Source organism: Bombina bombina, chromosome 2 (genome assembly GCF_027579735.1).
Source record: "Bombina bombina isolate aBomBom1 chromosome 2, aBomBom1.pri, whole genome shotgun sequence".
NCBI classification, from domain to species: domain Eukaryota; kingdom Metazoa; phylum Chordata; class Amphibia; order Anura; family Bombinatoridae; genus Bombina; species Bombina bombina.
In genome coordinates this window covers 648,449,451-648,469,061 of record NC_069500.1, presented here as the reverse complement: position 1 = coordinate 648,469,061, position 19,611 = coordinate 648,449,451, and positions in this window count along the sequence as shown.

Genomic DNA, 19,611 nt, shown 5'->3' with positions numbered 1-19,611 from the left:
AGGTATAATGTAGGTGGCGGCGGTGTCCGGGAGCGGCGGTTTAGGGGTTAATACATTTATAAGAGTTGCGGCGGGGTCTAGGAGCGGCGGTTTAGGGGTTAATAACTTTATTGAGTTGCGGGGGGCTCCGGGGGCGCCGGTATAGGGGGTAGAACAGTGTAGTTAGTGTGGGTGCTTAGTGACAGGGGTATCAATAAAGCTGTCAAAAAGCCGAAGAGCAGCGAGATCGGATGAGTGATAACTATCACAGTCCGCTGCTCATCGCCCCGTACTTGGTGCGCAGCTTTTTTGACAGCTTTTTTGATAACTTAGGCGAAATTTTGAAGGTCTGCGGCGGCGATGGTAGGCGAGCTTAGGCGGGCGTATTGGGCCAGCGAAGGCAGGTAAAGTAGACGGCTTGATAACTACCCCCCATTCTGTATATATTTTTAAATATATATACATTTTGTCATGACATAGGTTCCCCATCCCTGTCCTTGTTGTTACAGGTGTCATATATTTATTTATATTTAAGCCTACAATTCATTGGTACATATAGAACATACTACATATAGACTATTTTAATTTATTTATTTATTTATTTTAATTTTATTATTTATATTAAAAATAGAAAAAATATTTACATTTACCAATTTCAGCTATAGCATAAAAATAAAAAAATGTTTAGATTGCAGTAAGCAGTAGAGAGGTTTCATTGTTAGATCATGCAAAACTGTATATTAGAAGGGAATCCACTATACAGTATACATTTTTTCCAGCTTTTGCCTGCAGAATTTCAACAGATATATAATATAGCACACAAATGTATATGCAATTTATTATTTCAAGGTCTCTATTCTTTATAGGGCAATTTAATATGTACAATAAATTCAAATTGGGCACAGTGCCATCAGATGTAAAATAAGAAAGGGCAAGAAAGCTTATACCTATAGCAATGTTAGGTGGCAAACAAGCCAAAGTAATTATGATTGGAAATAAATAGTTTTAGGACATTTAAAGGATAAAGGGAAAGTCAAGAGGGAATACAATAATAATAAAAAAAACATATCCCTTAGAACATGTTATTTGTAGTATGCCCCATGAGTAAACATTGCTAGCATCCATGGGGTCTTTAGTTTCATACATTATTTGTGTTGACCCAGGCACAATGTTGACATGTGGGCATTTCTGAACTATTCCCTGCTCACACATATTTGACACATCAATTTATTATTACTTTATAAGATGGGAAATGGAACAAACCATCAAATGTTGAGGATGGAGGAGGTAATGCATACAATGTGTTATGAGAGCTCATATAAGTTTTCCAATGATTGCTCTATGGGGGCAAAAAAAGGTATCAGATCTCACTCATTTTTGTATTAAAATTGATCTGGCAATTGGACATATTAGGCAGGTTAGAGCCATATGCTGTACCATTAGGACATTATATGAAATACATTTTCTTTCAGAGTTATACAGGCAAGGCTATAGAGTCATGTATCATCATAAAGGAATACAAATGCATAGTGATCATACAGGCTACTTGTACAGTTATGGAATATGTCATTACTGGTCTGCTTTAGAGGTGAGGCTGTTAGCTATTTTGTTCAGTGTCTTTTCGACAGAATTGCTTAAAGGGATAGGAAAATCAAAATTAAACTTGCATGATTCAGATAGAGCATGTCATTTTAAGACACTTATAAATTCCCTTCTATTTTCAAATGTGCTTTGTTCTTCTTTGTATCGCTTGTTAAATAATGAATATGCACTAGTGGGAGATGCCGCTAATTGCCTGCACACATTTGTCTCTTGTTATTGGCTAAATAGAAATGTTCAGCTTCCTTCAGTACTGCAATGCTGTCCCTTCAGCAATGGATAACAAGAGAATGAAGAAAATGTGATAATAGAATTAAATTGTAAAGTTGTTTAAAATTGTATCTTCTATCTGAATCCTAAAATAAAAATGTGGGGTTTATTATCCCTTTAAGAAGCCAACCTTGTGTAGCCTTACATGATTTAAACTATGATAGAACTTAGGCAGCAATTTTGAAATAGCAACATCACTTAGATATTACTGTTCTGCTACTTTATAAATTAGTTAAGGAACAAGCTGCACTTAGGACAGTACGCAAGTAATTTGCTATATTTGTTTACAACAAATATTTGCTCAATGAGTTAATTTTCAAATGAAAGGGACATAAAACCCCAAAATTGTAATTTCGTGATTCAATTTTAAACAACTTTCCAATTTACTTCTATTATCAAATTTTCTTACACCTAGATTACGAGTTAGGAGGGGTGCGGTGCTAACGAGCAGTTTGAGCTCACGGCTCACTTACAGACAGCGCTGGTATTACGGGTTTTTAGAAACCCGGCGTTAACCGCAAAAAAGTGAGCGAAGAGCAAAATTTAGCTCCACATCTGACCTCAATACCAGCACTGTTTAAGTCAGCGGTGAGCTGGTGTAACGTGCTTGTGCACGATTTCCCCATAGGAATCAATGGGGGAGAGCCGGCTGAAAAAAAACCTAACACCTTAAAAAAGCAGCGTAAAGCTCCTAATGCAGCCCCATTGATTCCTATGGGGAAATACTTTTTATGTCTACACCTAACACCCTAACATGAACCCTGAGTCTAAACACCCCTAATCTTACACTTATTAACCCCTAATCTGCCGCCCCGACATCGCCGACACCTGCATTATATTATTAACCCCTAATCTGCTGCTCCGGACATCGCCGCCACCTACATTATACTTATGAGCCCCTAATCTGCCGTCCCCTATGTCGCCGCAACCTACCTACACTTATTAACCCCTAATCTGCCGCCCACAATGTCGCCACCACTATAATAAAGTTATTAACCCCTAAACCTAAGTCTAACCCTAACCCTAACACCCCCTAACTTAAATATAATTACAATAAATCTAAATAAAATTACTACAATTACCTAAATAATTCTAATTTAAAACTAAATACTTACCTATAAAATAAACCCTAAGATAGCTACAATATAACTATGCAAACAGGTGTATAATATGTATTAATACTTTCCCCTTCTGGTGAACCGCAGCCGTCCCACAGTCTCTCCCAAGGTCTGTGTGAATATATCAGGTGTGCTAGCTGGAGGCGCTGGTTCAGCTTGTATCAGTCGTTGGTATCTTCCTTTCCTTTCCTTCCTCAGTTGTATAAGTCTAGGTGCAAAATAGTGGTGCTGAAATATCAGACAATACACCATACAAAGGTGAATATCTACTCACAGTGTATATTGCAGGTTACCGGCTCCTTCCCAATATGAAAAGACAATATCACAGATTCAGTAAAAAAGTTTGTCTTTATTTGGCTCACCAAAGCATACCTTTCCGCTGCACAGGCGGCCTTTAAATACATGTCAGTTACGCTACCTGCTTCCCCATTGGAGGAGAGCAGGTTTACACCCGATTAAAAATTTCAATTGTAAATTTAAAATAAACATCTAAAAAAACATAAAAAACAATATTAATTATATTAGAAACTATAAGTTTGTTTTAAAATATAAAATTTCTGTAGATATCATCATTTTTGCCGGTTTTGTAGTTCCCTTTCAGGTAGTTTTCTGTTTCAAGTTCCCTTTCAGGTCTGATATGTCAGTGGGTATCACATGTTATCGAATGTCCAATGAAAAACAGTTTCTGATTTTCTCAAAATAAAAAGACATAAGTGTTATTCACAGATACAAAGTTTCTTATATGAATTCTGCTTATCCAAATATTTAGAGGAGGTAGAAAAAATTGCCACTTAGAAGTATGTTACAAGTTGGAATAGATACTTTTATAGGTTGTCCAATGAAATTCAGTTTCTGGTATAGTGATGTTTTGTAGTTCCCTTTCAGGTAGTTCTCTATTTTAGGTTCCCATTCAGGTCTGATATGTCAGTGGGTATCACATGTTATCGAATGTCCAATGAAAAACAGTTTCTGATTTTCTCAAAATAAAAAGACATAAGTGTTATTCACAGATACAAAGTTTCTTATATGAATTCTGCTTATCCAAATATTTAGAGGAGGTAGAAAAAATTGCCACTTAGAAGTATGTTACAAGTTGGAATAGATACTTTTCATAATTAAACATTCATATTATAAATAGACTTCTATATTTATTGAATGTTAGATATTGACTCAGCGACTTGTGTGTTGCATATAATTTCTTGAAATTAAGTGTGAGAATTATATTCTTTTGTACAATATGTGTATATATAAACATTAAGTGTGATGATATGACATAAACTGTCTGTATAAATACATATTTATTTTGCCCCTTTTTTTTTTTTTTTTTTTTTTTTTTCCGTGTGTGTCCTTATAATCTTATTCACCTCAACAGGAACAAAAAATGTTACTGATTTATTTAGGCCCCATATTTTCATCTTTTGAATTTATCATTTATTTTGTCCCCCCTTTCCTATGTTAAGAGTTTTTTAGACAAAGGCAGCAATTTTTGTGTCCTTATTTAGACCCCATTGGGCATATGTTCTAAGTGTATGTATCCATTTTAATTCTCTTTGGTCTAGTTGTTTTGCCAGATTACCACCCCTCCAATGAAGTTCAACCTTCTCAATTCCTATCCATAGAAAGGATTCTTTTGTGAAATGTTCACAATTGTTGCAGTGTAGCGGCACTCCGTGGTCATCATGATTCTTTTCTATTTTATTTTGATGTTCCATGATTCTTGTTTTTAAAAATCTGGACGTTTGTCCTAAATACTGGATTTTGCAGCCACATTGCAACAAATATATCACATTTTTACTTTTGCAAGTAATGAATTCTTTTATTTCAAATTTTTTTCCCGTAACTGTGGAGTCAAATGTTTTGTGTGTTCTTCTGGTGTAGTTACAACCTTTGCATTTGCCGCAAGTGAAGAAACCTGTCATGTTACTTATTTGTAAAGGTTTTTTGGGGGCTATGCCTTTTATGAGTGAGGGAGCTAATTTTTGTTTCAAATTTTGTCCTTTTCTGAAGATAACTGTGGGCTTAGCTGGAATTATAGGTCCTAGATATTCATCCTCTTTTATAATGTGCCAGTGCTTTTGTATAATTTTTTTGATTGTATGATGTTCTACATTAAATGTGGTCACAAATTTAGGGAAATTATTGTTAAATGAGGTCTCATTTTTGTGTTTGTTTTCTAACAGGGTTGATCTTATTTTATTTCCAACTTCATTTCTTTCTTTTTCTAAAGCTCTATGGTCATATCCCTTTTGTATGAATCTTTCTTTGAGTATTCTTGATTGTTGTTCGTAATCATCTATATTGCTGCAGTTCCTGCGTATTCGTAGGAATTGGCTTTTTGGTACTGACTTTAGCCAGTTAGGATGGTGGCAGCTATCATGTCTAATGTAGGTGTTAGTGTCACACTTCTTAAAGTATGTTTTGCTGTGGATTTTTTCATCTATAGTGTAAAGAGTTAAATCTAAAAAATGTATTTCTTTTTTGTCATATTCTACTGATAATGTGACTTGCTGATTATTGTTATTAAGTATTTGTACAAATTCTATGAGTTTGGACTCACCCCCCTTCCATATGCACAGAATGTCATCTATATATCTATGCCAGGACACCAGGTCTGCACCAAATTCTTGATTATGCCATACATGAGTCGTCTCAAAATAGTCCATGTAAATATTAGCATAACTTGGTGCAAACCTGGTGCCCATGGCAGTCCCACAAATCTGTAAATAGTAGTTCCCATTGAACCAAAAAAAGTTGTGATATAGAATAAATTCTATGGCTCTAAGTATGAAATCTAGTAATTTTGGTGATAAATCTTTATTTTCTGATAGTTTCCATTTAACTGCCTCAATCCCTTTTTTGTGATCAATTATGGTATACAAAGAAGTCACGTCCATGGTGACCCAAAAGTAATTTTCTTGCCAGGGTATATTTTGTATGATTTGTAAAACATGTTTGGTATCTTTTAAATGAGATTTTGCCTTCTGTGCATAGGGTTGGAGAAAAAAATCTATGAATGCTGACAAGTTTGAACTTAAAGAATCTATCCCACTGATAATCGGCCTTCCTGGTGGCCTTGTTGCATGCTTATGTAATTTGGGTAAAAAATAAAAGATTGGGGTCTTAGAATCTGTTTTATAAAGAAAATCAAATTCCTCTTCTGTTATTATATTTTGGTTAAATGCTTCCATAAGTAGTTTTTGAAGAGTGGAGGTGTATTCTTTTTTAGGATTCTTTGTTAAAATAATATATGTATTAGAGTCTCCTAGGATTCTGTTAGCTTCTTCCATATAATGTTCTTTATCTAGAATGACCACACCTCCACCCTTGTCCGCCTCCTTTATCACTATATCTTCTCTCTTGTTTAGATTTGTAAGAATATCCTTTTCTTGTTTTGTAAGATTGTGATAACTCTTATTTACTTTGTTGGTTAAATTGTCTATATCTTTCATTATCAATTTATTAAATACCTCTATATTGGGACCCTTTATGTGACTTGGGTAAAATCTTGAGGGGTTTTTAAATTTACTTCTTAGACTATCTTGAGGTGGTATATATTGTACAGATGGCTGTTTGGCAAAGAATCTTTTTACCGTTAAATTTCTCACAAATTTTTGTGCATCTACAAAGAGTTGAAAAGAATTAACTTTTTGTGTGGGGATAAATTTTAATCCCATGGATAAAACTGATTCTTCATTGTCACTTATGGTTTTGGATGAAAGATTAAAGATCCCCTGTGTTACTGTCTCCTCTTTCTTTGATTTCCCTCTTCCTCCTCTATTTCCTCTATGTTTGGAGTTCTTCCCCTCTTTTTCTGAGGATGATCTATCCTGATTGGTGAATATTTGTTTTGATGTGTCCAATTTTCCCTGTGTGAATGTTTCTCTCTCTCCCTCATATGATCCTCTTTCTGGTATGTGTAATGGTGAGGGGGTCTTGAAAAACTTTCCCTTATTTCTGTTTTGTGTTTCTCTTTTGTTTCTCCCTTCATAAAAGGAGATCGTGGTCTTTTATAATCTTGGTGATGTGCACGTGGTGTTTTTGGTGTATAGTGATAATTATGTGTATCTTTTTGATAATAATATTTTTGTTTTTTATATTGATTTTGAGCATAGTATGGAGAATCATAGATCCTATGATCATTTCTTTGTGTGTATTCTCTGTGTTGTGACCTGTATCTTTGATTTCTTTCATTGTAAATAAAATTTTCATTTACCAGTTCTTTATTGTGCGATCTTGGTCTCTGATTTTTTTCTTGATGTGTGTACTGATTTCTACTAGTGTCCGTGTGAAGGGAGAAACAAAAGAGAAACACAAAACAGAAATAAGGGAAAGTTTTTCAAGACCCCCTCACCATTACACATACCAGAAAGAGGATCATATGAGGGAGAGAGAGAAACATTCACACAGGGAAAATTGGACACATCAAAACAAATATTCACCAATCAGGATAGATCATCCTCAGAAAAAGAGGGGAAGAACTCCAAACATAGAGGAAATAGAGGAGGAAGAGGGAAATCAAAGAAAGAGGAGACAGTAACACAGGGGATCTTTAATCTTTCATCCAAAACCATAAGTGACAATGAAAAATCAGTTTTATCCATGGGATTAAAATTTATCCCCACACAAAAAGTTAATTCTTTTCAACTCTTTGTAGATGCACAAAAATTTGTGAGAAATTTAACGGTAAAAAGATTCTTTGCCAAACAGCCATCTGTACAATATATACCACCTCAAGATAGTCTAAGAAGTAAATTTAAAAACCCCTCAAGATTTTACCCAAGTCACATAAAGGGTCCCAATATAGAGGTATTTAATAAATTGATAATGAAAGATATAGACAATTAAACCAACAAAGTAAATAAGAGTTATCACAATCTTACAAAACAAGAAAAGGATATTCTTACAAATCTAAACAAGAGAGAAGATATAGTGATAAAGGAGGCGGACAAGGGTGGAGGTGTGGTCATTCTAGATAAAGAACATTATATGGAAGAAGCTAACAGAATCCTAGGAGACTCTAATACATATATTATTTTAACAAAGAATCCTAAAAAAGAATACACCTCCACTCTTCAAAAACTACTTATGGAAGCATTTAACCAAAATATAATAACAGAAGAGGAATTTGATTTTCTTTATAAAACAGATTCTAAGACCCCAATCTTTTATTTTTTACCCAAATTACATAAGCATGCAACAAGGCCACCAGGAAGGCCGATTATCAGTGGGATAGATTCTTTAAGTTCAAACTTGTCAGCATTCATAGATTTTTTTCTCCAACCCTATGCACAGAAGGTAAAATCTCATTTAAAAGATACCAAACATGTTTTACAAATCATACAAAATATACCCTGGCAAGAAAATTACTTTTGGGTCACCATGGACGTGACTTCTTTGTATACCATAATTGATCACAAAAAAGGGATTGAGGCAGTTAAATGGAAACTATCAGAAAATAAAGATTTATCACCAAAATTACTAGATTTCATACTTAGAGCCATAGAATTTATTCTATATCACAACTTTTTTTGGTTCAATGGGAACTACTATTTACAGATTTGTGGGACTGCCATGGGCACCAGGTTTGCACCAAGTTATGCTAATATTTACATGGACTATTTTGAGACGACTCATGTATGGCATAATCAAGAATTTGGTGCAGACCTGGTGTCCTGGCATAGATATATAGATGACATTCTGTGCATATGGAAGGGGGGTGAGTCCAAACTCATAGAATTTGTACAAATACTTAATAACAATAATCAGCAAGTCACATTATCAGTAGAATATGACAAAAAAGAAATACATTTTTTAGATTTAACTCTTTACACTATAGATGAAAAAATCCACAGCAAAACATACTTTAAGAAGTGTGACACTAACACCTACATTAGACATGATAGCTGCCACCATCCTAACTGGCTAAAGTCAGTACCAAAAAGCCAATTCCTACGAATACGCAGGAACTGCAGCAATATAGATGATTACGAACAACAATCAAGAATACTCAAAGAAAGATTCATACAAAAGGGATATGACCATAGAGCTTTAGAAAAAGAAAGAAATGAAGTTGGAAATAAAATAAGATCAACCCTGTTAGAAAACAAACACAAAATGAGACCTCATTTAACAATAATTTCCCTAAATTTGTGACCACATTTAATGTAGAACATCATACAATCAAAAAAATTATACAAAAGCACTGGCACATTATAAAAGAGGATGAATATCTAGGACCTATAATTCCAGCTAAGCCCACAGTTATCTTCAGAAAAGGACAAAATTTGAAACAAAAATTAGCTCCCTCACTCATAAAAGGCATAGCCCCCAAAAAACCTTTACAAATAAGTAACATGACAGGTTTCTTCACTTGCGGCAAATGCAAAGGTTGTAACTACACCAGAAGAACACACAAAACATTTGACTCCACAGTTACGGGAAAAAATTTTTAAATAAAAGAATTCATTACTTGCAAAAGTAAAAATGTGATATATTTGTTGCAATGTGGCTGCAAAATCCAGTATTTAGGACAAACGTCCAGATTTTTAAAAACAAGAATCATGGAACATCAAAATAAAATAGAAAAGAATCATGATGACCACGGAGTGCCGCTACACTGCAACAATTGTGAACATTTCACAAAAGAATCCTTTCTATGGATAGGAATTGAGAAGGTTGAACTTCATTGGAGGGGTGGTAATCTGGCAAAACAACTAGACCAAAGAGAATTAAAATGGATACATACACTTAGAACATATGCCCAATGGGGTCTAAATAAGGACACAAAAATTGCTGCCTTTGTCTAAAAAACTCTTAACATAGGAAAGGGGGGACAAAATAAATGATAAATTCAAAAGATGAAAATATGGGGCCTAAATAAATCAGTAACATTTTTTGTTCCTGTTGAGGTGAATACGATTATAAGGACACACACGGAAAAAAAAAAAAAAAAAAAAAAGGGGCAAAATAAATATGTATTTATACAGACAGTTCATGTCATATCATCACACTTAATGTTTATATATACACATATTGTACAAAAGAATATAATTCTCACACTTAATTTCAAGAAATTATATGCAACACACAAGTCGCTGAGTCAATATCTAACATTCAATAAATATAGAAGTCTATTTATAATATGAATGTTTAATTATGAAAAGTATCTATTCCAACTTGTAACATACTTCTAAGTGGCAATTTTTTCTACCTCCTCTAAATATTTGGATAAGCAGAATTCATATAAGAAACTTTGTATCTGTGAATAACACTTATGTCTTTTTATTTTGAGAAAATCAGAAACTGTTTTTCATTGGACATTCGATAACATGTGATACCCACTGACATATCAGACCTGAATGGGAACCTAAAATAGAGAACTACCTGAAAGGGAACTACAAAACATCACTATACCAGAAACTGAATTTCATTGGACAACCTATAACATGTGATCTTCACTGACATACCGGACCTGAAAGGGAACTTGAAACAGAAAACTACCTGAAAGGGAACTACAAAACCGGCAAAAATGATGATATCTACAGAAATTTTATATTTTAAAACAAACTTATAGTTTCTAATATAATTAATATTGTTTTTTATGTTTTTTTAGATGTTTATTTTAAATTTACAATTGAAATTTTTAATCGGGTGTAAACCTGCTCTCCTCCAATGGGGAAGCAGGTAGCGTAACTGACATGTATTTAAAGGCCGCCTGTGCAGCGGAAAGGTATGCTTTGGTGAGCCAAATAAAGACAAACTTTTTTACTGAATCTGTGATATTGTCTTTTCATATTGGGAAGGAGCCGGTAACCTGCAATATACACTGTGAGTAGATATTCACCTTTGTATGGTGTATTGTCTGATATTTCAGCACCACTATTTTGCACCTAGACTTATACAACTGAGGAAGGAAAGGAAAGGAAGATACCAACGACTGATACAAGCTGAACCAGCGCCTCCAGCTAGCACACCTACAATATAACTAATAGTTACATTGTAGCTAGCTTAGGGTTTATTTTTATTTTACAGGCAACTTTGTATTTATTTTAACTAGGTAAAATAGTTATTAAATAATTATTAGCTATTTAATAACTGCCTAGCTAAAATAAATACAAAAGTACCTGTAAAATAAAACATAAACTTAAGTTACACTAACACCTAACACTACACTATAATTAAATACATTTACTAAATTAAAAACAATTAATTACAATTAAATAAAATTATCTAAAGTACAAAAAAAAACCATAATAAAATAATTACAAGATTTTTAAACTAATTACACCTACTCTAATCCCCCTAACAAAATAAAAAAAGCCCCCCAAAATAAAAAAAAGCCGTACCCTACACTGAATTACAAATAGCCATTAAAAGGGCATTGCCCCAAAGTAATCAGCTCTTTTACCTGTAAAAAAAAAAGTACAAATACCCCCCCCAACATTAAAACCCACCACCCACACAACCAACCCTACTCTAAACACACCCAATCCCCCTTAAAAAAACTAACACTAACTCCTTGGAGATCACCCTACCATGAGACGTCTTCACCCAATCGTGCAGAAGTGGTCCTCCAGACGGGCAGAAGTCTTCATCCAGGCGGGCAGAAGAGGTCCTCCAGACGGGCAGAAGTCTTCATCCAGACGGCATCTTCTATCTTCATCCATCCGGCACGGAGCGAGTCCATCTTCAAGACATCCGACGTGGAGCATCCTCTTCAAATGACGGCCGATGACTGAATGAAGGTTCCTTTAAATTACGTCATCCAAGATGGCGTCCCTTCAATTCCAATTTGGAAAATAGCACAAATATAAAAGCGATATTCATTCCCTGAATGATGGAATATCAAAATTGTATATTAGGTAAAAACTATAAATTGATTTATTTCTTGTCTTGTTAGATTTCTGACAACTTTGGGCCAGATTACAATTGGCGTATTACGTACGAGCGATAAGAGTTTATCTTGGCTGTTTGCGTGTGTCAGGTTTTTTGCTCGTATTACAAGTGTTGACAGACGGAGGACGCCGGAGAAACATTGAGTAATTGTGAAGACCCAAGAAAGGGTGCAATTATAAACAGCTACACACACTGTTTTACACATTTGAAGTAACAAAGAAACTGCCACAGTTTATAAGACTCAGAGACAACGTGTACAAAAGTGGCGTTTTTTGCTAATCGGCATCTGGAACTTTTTAATAGAATAATCCTGTAAGTTTCTAAATAGAATAATCCTAAACAACCAACAAATATAGTATTAGGTACTTTTTTTATATACTTCCATTAGGCATCTGTGCTATCAATACAACGGATACAAATAATACAAATAAAACAGAGGAGTTAAACCAGTACTGATACATTGTGACCGGGACTGCCTCTATTGCAATTCTAGTGTTATTAACCCTCGCTGCTCAATAGAGACTTCCTAAAGGAGAATAAGTCTAAAAAGACTAAAGTTTTAAAATAATCGTTCCTATCTAACTTAGAGGGGATATGATTCAGCCAAGTTAGAGTTAACTTTATTAATGTTACTACAATTTAAATGCCCACATCTCACAATGTCACATTAGTATAATGTTTATTCATGTTAAATTGATTGGGCTTTTTTTAGATGTGTTTACAATTATCAGACTTCGTATAGAGCCTTGCAATTTGAACGAAATACAATGTTTTGAAAGTTAATTTTTACTATATTTAAGATCAAGACACCGTTGTCGATAGATATTGATATATATTTTAATTGATGTTTATGTATTGAATCTTGATATTTGTTATTAGCAAATAAATATTTATAGTATTTGATATTTGTATTTTTACTTGAGCTTAGTTTCACATGCTAGAAAACAATTGTAGGATCCTAGGATTTGCTAATTATAGCAAAGCATATTATTATTTTTTCCACGTGTAACAGATGGCTGGAAGGTGCCACCCACACCCTCTGTGTGTTTTTAACTTTCTGTTTGATTGCTACCTGTGAGAAGTACGATCAGTGGGTAGGCTAGTTCTGTATTTTAAGTTCAAAAGACACTCCCTTGTAAATAATAGATAGATGGATAGATAGATGAAAGACAAATAGATTATGGGCTAGATTATAAGTGGAGCGCAAATGGTTTTGCGCTGGTGCAATTGTGTTTTTGCGAGCCATTTTTATTGCGCTGATATTACAAGTGGAGCAAAATCGTGCTAAGGCAATCCTTACCGTGATCTCAAAGCTGTGGTTAACTGTTTTCCAAAACAAAAAAGTTGCACAAAAAACACCAAAAATACATTACAAAGTACAGTTACATTAATATTAACACTGATTACATTTTTTTAATAAAAATATTGCACAAAAAAGGGCTTAAAGATTGGAGATCTCGGTTGTTAGAAAAAAAGGTAGGCGAATATCTTTAACATTAAGACACATACATTGCTAAAGATGTATGTGTATGTATATATATATATATATATACATATAAATATATATATGTTTATATATGTGTACATATATATTAATGTATTTATATGTGTATATATGTATTTACAGTCATATATACACATATAAAAACATTAATATATATGTACATATATAGACATATATACTGTAATTGCATTATATCCCTTTGTCATTAAGTAGATGAAATACATATTTATTCAATATTCATATTTAATAAAGATTTTAACTATGTATTTACTGAAAATATTTTACATTTGCTAATGTGAATATGCTATGTTGTTTGCAAGATTTTTTTTTCCATTGAATTCTAGGGAGAATGCGAAAATGCGATGGCATTTGCACGATCTCAGGAGTTTTTTTTTCCCACTTTTTTTTTCTCCATTGATTTCTATGGGGGAATACATGCACACACAAACTTAAGTTAGGTTTATCGCGCTATTCGGTTTAACGTTAGCGCAAAATATTTTTTGGGGGGAACTTGTAATATGAATGCGACCCGACAAGTGCAAAAATGGAAGTGGAGGGCCCTCTAGTGGGCCTGTAGCAAAATTAAGAGACAAAGGACTTGAAGTCTGGATGGTTCTAGGTAATACAATGTTGCAAGTAAGGGGACGGGGGTTTCTACTCACTTTTAAAGGTTCTTGTTGCAATAGCTCCGGCCTCTTTGTTCCTGCGTCCAGACTTCAAGAAGAGCTTTGTGACAGACGGGTGTTTTTTTGAGCAAGATGCGGCGTGCGAAGAGGAAATCTGTCCCACCAAAGAGATATGCTGCAGTGGTGAAAGAGGTTCCAGGGATGCAAGACCCTGCAAAAGACATGGAAGAATCAGGTTCTGAGGGAGTTATACCCCCCCACCCCCAGGGCTAGACCTTCTACTAAGCGAGTGGCAGGACCCAGGCCTGTAGCTAAGAGGGGGCTTGGTATGCAGGGGAGGGTGGTGAGTCAGGGGGTACAGCAGGGCCCAAGTGTCCAGGGTTCTCATGCCCCAGGCTTGCTAGGGGTTCCCTAAAGGCAGAACGAAGCAGCTGTAGCTGGGCCCACAGGGAGTGCGTCTACTCAGGTGGGCCCTGCGGTTCCTGGTATGTGCACGCAGCAGCCGGCAGTTGATACCGAGGCTGCTCAATTTGCCCCCATTATAGGTCAGGATGGAGAAGCGGTTCCCCGCGTGGCAGGGCCGAACACGGCCGTGGATGTATGGCTGGCCACATGCCAGCAGTTGAGAGGCCTACCACCTGCGGCCTTGGCGTCCGTCGCCTCATTGGCCCAGTCCCTGGCGGCAGTTATGTCCCCGGGTGTGGTTGGGGCAAGCGGCTTTGGTGCAGAAGTGGGGGGAGGTGCCGGTGCGGCCTGCAGGCCTCAGGCGTCTGCTAGGCCACGTTGTGCGTCCCCGACTGGCTCTGCCTCCTTCTTTACATCACACGCTACCTCCCCTTGTGACTCATCCAGTGGGGAGGAGCGCAGACGTGCGAGGAGGCATCGTAGGTTGCGCAGCAGAGAAAGGAGCGGGTCTTCTTCCGGAGGCGCCCCAAGTAAGTTGGGGAGGCATCTTGTGAAGGATGAGGCTCCTGATGGGAGGGGGGTTAGACGCACAGGCAGGAAGGCATCAGCAAAGACCCCGGAAGGGGGAAGCGGCAGAAAGGATGGTGCTGGGACATGTGTGAGCAGGCAGAGCCCGGGAGAGCGTGTTGCAGGGGGTATGTCTGGTGCGGGTGCGGATACCGCGAATGCACATGATGAGGGACTTGGCAATGAGCTGGGCAGACATAGTGAGTTGGCTGATATGCACATGAGAGCAAGGGGGGTAACGATGCAATGTCAGGAGACTTTGGTGACGGCCATTGGGCAAGCAGGGAGTGTGAGTGAGGATTTAATAAGGAAGGCTGTGGCATCTGCTTTGGGTATGACTGCTGGGGAAGGTAACAGGTGGCAATTGTTTGTGGGTGAGGTGGCGGGGGGCCCCTCGGGGGTTTCATCCTGCACGCAGAGTACTCCCCATGTCCCTTTCTCTCCTCAGGTTGGCAGGGATACTGCGGTAGCCCAGATGGCGTCAACAAGCAGGCAAGGATCAGCTGGATCGCAGCCGGTTAACCCCTCACCATCAGCGGCTTCGACACAGGGTGGAGCAGGACCCGTGCCACCTTTGGCTCCCAGCGGTGAGTACCTTCTCGGCAGATCCACACACGCAGAACACATCGCATTTTCTAGCGAATCAGGTTCAGATAGTCAGGGGGACCTGGGGCTAGTGGGTAAAGGCCAGAAGGAAATGTTTAAAATTATTAAGAAGTTGGTAGCAGCTCAGGTTAAGAACCAGGCGGCACAGGCGGCGGGCTCTGAGATGGCTCTGTTTGTCCCTGTGGGGTCTGTAACTCAGACCTCTCTAGGTGTTGCTGTAGCGAGGAAGGTGGCATCTCAGGGTGATATTTACCTGTGTTTAGTCCACTCACTGTATGGGTACTTGAAAGCAAAGGTGGTGAAAAGTATTCAGGATGGTCGCTATGTGAACATCTTCAAACTTTCACCTGAGGCTTGCAGGGCGAAAGAGAGTGCAGCGGATGGCATAGGCCCTAAGAAAGTTCAGAGGCCAGAAACCTATGAAGAATGGCAGAGGTGCTTCAGGGTGCTGGCAACCTGCTATTTGGATAAATGGCAGACACAAGGGCACAACCTGTTCAAGTATGAGGACACTATTGATGATGTTCATGCTAGATTTAGGGAAGGGGCATGGCGTGAGTATGACAAGGCCTTTCGTAGAAAGATGGTAAAGAATCCCATGCTCCATTTTGGGACTCAGGATCTGTACCTGTGGTCTAAATTAGGGCAAGAAGGGCCTACGGTGCAGGCGAGGGGTGCTGGTTCAGTGTGACCTGGCCCCCCACGTCCTAAGAGATGGGGGCGGGAATGTTGGAAGTTCCAGGACAAACAGTGTGACAGAGGGGCAAGTTGCTCCTTTCGTCACATCTGCAAGTTCTGCAGCGGTCCACACCCAGGGGTGGAATGTAGTAAGAAGCCGGTGGGGAAAAACAGTTCTCAAAAGGGGGCCCTTGAAACAAGGGCGCTAACGCCCCTTAGGCCAGAGGCCATGTCCATCTGGCTGGCGCAGTACCCGAATAAGGTGGTAGCTGATCTTCTCAGACAAGGGTTTAATGAGGGGTTTAGGATCCTTGTGTCGGGCCAGGTGGTAGGTTACATGGTGCATAGGAATTTAAAATCAGCCTATGAGTTCCCGGGTGTGGTTAGGGATAAATTAGCTAGAATTATTGTTGGGTAGAGTGGCGGGTCCGTTTGCGGTTAAGCCTCTGCCGGATTTGGTGGTGTCTCTGGGGGTAGTACCAAAAAAGGACTATGGCAAGTTCAGGTTGATACATCACTTGTCCTACCCAAAAGGGGCATCGGTGAACGATGCCATTGACACAGAGCTTAGTTCGGTGCACTACCAGTTCTTTGACGAGGCCTTGGAGCTAGTCAGGGGTAAGGGTAGAGGGGCCCTGATGGCCAAGCTGGATATAGAATCAGCTTTCAGGCTGCTCCTTTTACATCCGTTGGCTTTTAGGCTGATGGGCATGAAATTTGACTGTGACTTTTATGTGGATCATTGCCTGCCCATGGGGTGCTCATTGTCATGCGCTCTTTCAGAGAGTTTTAGCACATTTTTACACTGGGTGGTGCAGAAGGCGTCGGGTGGTGGGGCCGTGGTCCACTATTTGGATGACTTCCTCCTGGTGGGAAGTGTGGGCTCCACGGAATGTGGGAACTTGATGGAAGTCATGCATGACATGATGGGCAGGTTTAGGGTCCCTTTGGCTGCCAATAAGACTCAGGGGCCATGCACATGTCTCACATTTCTGGGTATAGAAATTGATACAGCCGCAAAGGTCTGCAGGCTTCCAAAAGACAAGGTTGTCTGCCTGTTAGAAGCATTTTTGTCGGTTAAAAGGGCATCCTGGGTGTCCCTTAAGGAGTTGCAATCCTTACTTGGCATGCTAAATTTTGCCGGCAGGGCTATTCCTATGGGGAGGGTCTTCAATCGGAAGTTGGAAGAACAATTGAAGCCACCAGTCTAATCAGGCATTGCACTTGTTTACAGATGCAGCAGGGGGGCATGGCTATGGGGCTTACCTGGGGGGGTCATGGAGTGCTGCTCCATGGCCTAGGGACTGGGTCGACGCAGGTCTCACTAAGAACTTGACATTGCTTGAACTGTTCCCTATTATAGTGGCAGTGGAGCTGTGGGGCTCAGCACTGGCTAACAAATCGGTAGTGTTTTGGTCGGATAACATGAGCATGGTGTACGCCATTAATAGATTATCCGCATCCTGCCCGAGAGTAGTCACTTACTTGAGACACTTGGTGTTGCGCTGTTTGCAGCTGAACATTTGCTTTGTGGCGCGGCACGTGCCGGGTGTGCAGAATGTGATAGCTGACGCTCTGTCTAGGTTTAATTGGGGTTTATTTAGGCAGGCCGCACCAAGGGCTGAGCAGACAGGCTTGACATGCCCTCCATTTCTTTCGCAGATGGCAGAGGCTGGGAAACTATTATCCCCTTGATTCAGGCATCAGTGGTGCCTAAGACCTGGAAAACTTATGTGAGTCACTGGAAGGGGTGGGAATGTTTTGCTGGTCAGCGAGGGTTTGCGGTTCATAAGGCATCGCAAGTACAGGTTTTGGAATGGTTGGCGTGGTTGCGCAAGGAAGGGATCTCCAAATTAGCGGCACAGAGTAGGTTAGCTGCCATGGCGTTTTTTAATAAAACGTTCGGCATTGGGGACTTCTCTGGGTCATTCCTGGTTAGGCAAGTACTGAAGGGATGGGGTCGATTGGACCCACGCCCAAATGACCACAGGGAACCCATTACACTTCTCCGGCTGCGGGCCTTGATGGGGGGCTTGAAGGAGGTATGCTCCTCAGAATTGAGGAACTGCTATTTCGCGCAGCGTTTGCGTTAGCATTCGTGTTAGCATTCGCAGGAGCCCTTAGAATTGGCGAGTTAGTGGCATCTTCGTGCTCCAGGGGCGTAGGCGGTATACTGTGGGAACATGTACGGCCTGTTGAGAACGGGCTCATGTTGCTTGTACCTAGGTCTAAGACTGACCAGGTGGGAAAAGGGGCTTGGCTGTGTTTGGGCAGGTTAGACTTAGAGGTTTTCTGCCCAGTGCGGAATTTCGAAGAGTTCTGTAAGGTGCGTCCGGTAGGCCCCCTGCAGCTGCTCATACATGAGGATGGGTCATCCTTATCTGTCTTCCAGTTCTGTAAGGTCCTGGCAAGAGAGGCAGGGGCAGTAGGATTGGACCCTACCAAGATAGGGTCTCATTCGTTCCGTATTGGGGCGGTGATGTCAGCCGCTGCGGGCGGTTCTTCTAGCAAAGATATTAAGCGGCTAGGGCATTGGAAGTCCAGGAGATACAAATTGTATATTCGTCCAGTGCTGGGTGAACAAGGGAAAGCCCGTGAGCCCAGTGGGCGAGACCCACTCTGCTAGTCACCAAGGGCTTGGGGGTGGGTCGCTTGGGGGTGTTTAACTATTTGCAGGGGTGTGCAATCATTGTCAGCGTTTTTGCTCAGCATTTATATCATGTCCTTACAGGCAAGAACTCCCCCCCAACTCGCGTTTGGATAGTGGGCCACTCATTCATTCATTGGGCGGCCATCAGGGCGCTGCGACTACCTGATGGGCAGCAGCTGGGATTTCCGGCATCAAGAGAGACATTCGTTGGCTGGGTCGTAAGGGGTTGGCTTGGGATGAGTTGCCAGCCCTCCTCCAGGATGCTCACAGGAGGTTGGGGAAACCTCACATTGTGATTTTGCATTTGGGGGTTCAATGACTTAGGGGTGGTCCCAGCATCTGACCTGATAAGAAAGATAGTCTCTGACTTGCAGTGGGTGTATGCATGGCTCCAAGGTGTGCAAGTTGGGTGGTCTAACGTGGTTGCACGGCTGCGTTGGAGACATATTGTGACACAAAGGGCAGCGTACAACGTCAAGAAAAAAGTCCTTAATAAAATGTTTTGTTTTAACCTACCGCGTTCGAGTGCTCCTCATCTGTTGATGATTTTGCTCTTTAGGTCTAACACAGCGTCGGGTTAACACACTTAAAAAATAACTATTCTTAAGGCGTGTTATTGAAATATTAACTACTTAAAAATATTAATAAAAATCATTAAAAATGATTATACATACTTAAAAACAAATAAATGTTCTATGGATTATTTCAAATATT